The sequence below is a fragment of the Cyanistes caeruleus genome, chromosome 2, assembly GCF_971803275.1.
Source record: "Cyanistes caeruleus chromosome 2, bCyaCae1.hap1.1, whole genome shotgun sequence".
Classification (NCBI taxonomy): Eukaryota; Metazoa; Chordata; class Aves; order Passeriformes; family Paridae; genus Cyanistes; species Cyanistes caeruleus.
The window spans coordinates 45,400,733-45,404,481 of record NC_141702.1 but is presented as its reverse complement, the minus strand read 5'-3'; positions in this window follow the sequence as shown (position 1 = coordinate 45,404,481).

Here is a 3,749-nt window from a genome sequence, read left to right as displayed (position 1 = left end):
TCGTGCTGTGACCAAACACAAGCTGGCCCATCTCTGTTGCCTGTCCCTGTGTGTTGACACACAGCTGTGCAGAGATGCTCAGCCTGGAACACGCTGATATCCTTGAGAATACAGGCGGGGTCTGGGAATGTTTTCCCGTCGTCTGTGGGAGAGGACAAGCCAGCTCCCTGCGTGTGCACGGGGCTGAAGAGCTGACAGAGATTTCAGTGGACAATAGGAGAGAACTGAGACAATGGTGAGAGACAAGCCTTTGATAAAGGGGGAAAAGAGACACTTTGTGTTTATGTCTCCTCAGGGTTTTTCTGAATAGCCTCTCCTCTTATGAAGTGATGAAGTGGCCCTAGAACGGTATTTTGGGACTGCACCCTCAGCACGTAGACCCTGCTGCAATTTCAGTCAGTGACAATATATTGAAAGCATGGAAAGGATTTTTGCTGCCTTTACGGACTGCAAGCACAGCTAATAGCCAAATCACTGAAAAAGAAAAAAAAAATTAAAGAAGGAAAATATCAGGGGATATAATCAGAGACATCTAGTTCCAAGTCAGCCCAAACGTGCAGTCCAGAAAAAACAATGAAGGAACAAACTAATGCCTAGAAGAAAAATTAGCAAGGAACACATCCTTGACTAAACTTTTCAGCTTCACATTTGCAACTGTAGACCTGGAAAGAGAAGAGATGTTTTGTGATTGCTCACAGCAGGAATTGGGACCCTGTGCTCAGACCCATGATACTGAAGATGTGCAGAAAGATCGATAAAATCAACAATGGCAACAATATGCAAAATGAAAGCAGGCAAAACCCCGTGTATCTAAGTTATAAAAAAAGAAATCTAAAGGGGACAACTGCAAAAGCAACTAACCAATGCAGTATTTGTGTTACTACTGTATGCTCTACATTTAATAAACAGGAGTATAATAATTCACCAACATCTAATAAATGGAGGAGATGAGTGGTGATGATTAAAACAGACCAACAGATTCAGTGATCTGGGGGACAATTAATACTGAACATCCAAAAGCAGGATGAGCTAGATGAGGGTCAGGTAGTGTTCATATGGCAGATCAGTGAAGATTCCTAATTGTGACCAATTACTTCTGATCAAAGAGGCCGACAACTCATCTTCAGGTGAATGACACTTTTCTGAGCTTCAGGCAGAGTGAAGCTCTCTCAGAAACTTCCCCATATGGCTTTTGCTCAGCAGGCTACACTCTCCAAAACTATCATTTGAATGGAAGGCATTTATTGAGTGGGAAGTGGATTATTCTGTGGAGTCTCTAATGGTATAAATGTTACTGGAGAAGTTTGTAAGAGATTCAAGCCAAGGCAGCAGATGGAGAACATGCTGCCAGCAGGCAGAAGAGAAGCAGAGCTATGCTTTGGAAGTCCCAGGGGAGTCAAGGAGAGTTGGTCCCTGCATGAGGCTCCTGATAATGGGTAGACAAGTCACCATGACCCATCAGCAACAGAGACAGACAAAATCCTGTTTTGTTCAAAGCCAGTGATGATTGGCAAGCTTCTCTAACCCTGAGCAGCCTGTTCTCTGGCCTGACTGGTGATAGATCACAAGTCCCATCTACCCCTGACAACACAGGGTAGCCCTGAGGTGGCACACCCCCTTATTTTAGAGAAGTACTGTACCAGAGGAGTACCTAGCTGTGTCTGGAGCAGATGAGACAGAGGTTAAAGCCATAAAATTCTTTAGTAAAGGACCCTATAATGTAGCTGTGTACTTATCTCATAGCTCTGCCAGGTTTATAAGGCTACCAAGGGACTCATCTAATTTTAGTTTTTTAAGTGCAGGTGTTTTGGCTAAGCCATTTGTGTATGTTCCTCCAAGGAGGCACAGTGGAGAGAATAAACTCCTGCAGAAGGGTAGCTTCTTGTCCCCCGAGATCTAACTCGCCTCTGGAAGTCCCCCTCTCTGTTTATTGCCTAACTGGCTTTGATGCCACTGCCACCAGGTAAGCGGGACGACACCTACACCTCCAGAAAAATGCCCAGTAGGTTTCATGCAACACTTAGCAGGACCTGCCTGCTAGGTCAAAATCTGATCCCCTAGGTAGTGTGTCCAGGACACAGCCCCATCTCCCATGACATGCCCGAAAGTGGAGTGCAGTGAGATGAGACTGAAGCCTTGGGGAAAGCCCCATGTGCACGACTTGGTTACAACAGCATGTCCTGAGGACATTGCACAGGGCCAGCTGGAGACACTTGTTAATGAGAATCCTGGCACACAGAGAATGAGAAATGTGACCTTTGGAAATTTAAATCAGGCTTTGCACATGTGTCTTCCAAATGACTGCTGTGACACCCGTCAGGGCTCATGTGGATATGGGGTATGTCTCAATGGCAGGCTTGCTGCTTGTTTTCCACGTGCTGTGACCCAGCCTCCTCCCTGCCCCAGCAGCTCAAGCCCTTTGCTCCACGTGTCCCTGAGCATGTTGGGCCATGCTCACACACTGAGCTGGGCTCTGGGAGTCCGTGTGCTCTGGCTCTGCACCCTCAACCTGCCCACCCGGCCGGCAACGTGCGAGCAAGTGCCGTACACAGCTCTTCTGCAGTTCCTAGCAACTAAATTGCAGCCTCCCTGCCAATCTGCTCTTCCCTGTGCATCAGCTTGCCTATTCAAATATACCTCACTGGTGTCCAACCCTCTCTTTTCACCCAGATGGCTCCAGCTCTTCCCTTATTTGCTCTTTTCCTTTCCTCTTGCCTCGCTGAGATGCATTTCAGCTCTTGCTCACCCTCAGTACTAAGCCCACTGTAAAGGATTGTGAGTTATGTGGAACAAGGGAGACCAGAAGGAAAAATACCTAAAACCCTCCCTTAGGACTTACTGTAGAAAGGTTGCCAGAGCATCTGGGGAAAAGGATTTTCTACCAGGTAACTGGTCTAACTCTTCCTTAAAATCTTGCCTCTCTTAGGAAAGGTTTTCTGAGGGGTCCCTCTCTTGTTAAAAAGGGAGTTCATGAGCCTACAAAATACCCTTGTAAGCTGTGGAGGAGAAAAATAAAAAAATTCCTCAAAACATAGCGTAGAATCTTTAACCCAGCATCAGGATTCATAGCTTAGACTTGTGAGCATCTGAGTCAATTATCCAATAGTCTGATCTGGGGAAAACCCAGGAAGAGAGTGGCACAGGGTATTTAATTTTATTATGGGAAAAGTTATTATGGGAGTTCTGGCCTGCAGAGGATGTCTCCATGCAAGGTTCAAATTTGACTGAGAATCTACATCTTACCACTTTCTTTAGTTTCTCCTTTTATTTTCTCCTCTTTACATAATCCACATTGTATTTCCAGGGAAGTAGGTGGAAAATCAAACAAGTTAAGAAAAGTTACATTGTCTCATTGATGGCAACTCGGAATACATCAGTAATAAAACAAGCAAGACAGTGGATTAGAACTAGAGAGTTTTGCTTCTATATATGAAAATTCCAAAAGGAGGAGATGGATATAGTGGGAAAGCTACAACTTGTGGCACAGTTATATGTGAGAAAAAGGATACTGAACCACAGATGCTGGAAAAAATCAAACACAGTATCAAAAAATCTGAAGAAAAAGTAGGGGCATAAACAAAAGATAACCCCTTTTTTTAAAAAAAAAAAGTACTTGAGCTGTTAGGGAATATAAAATAAGAGACCCACCACATCTGTATCTCTCTGGAAATGAGAGGTGGCTATTGCAATGATTGAAAACCATACTGGGCTTTAATGCTGGCAGCACAACTCACCTGGGAAATGCATGG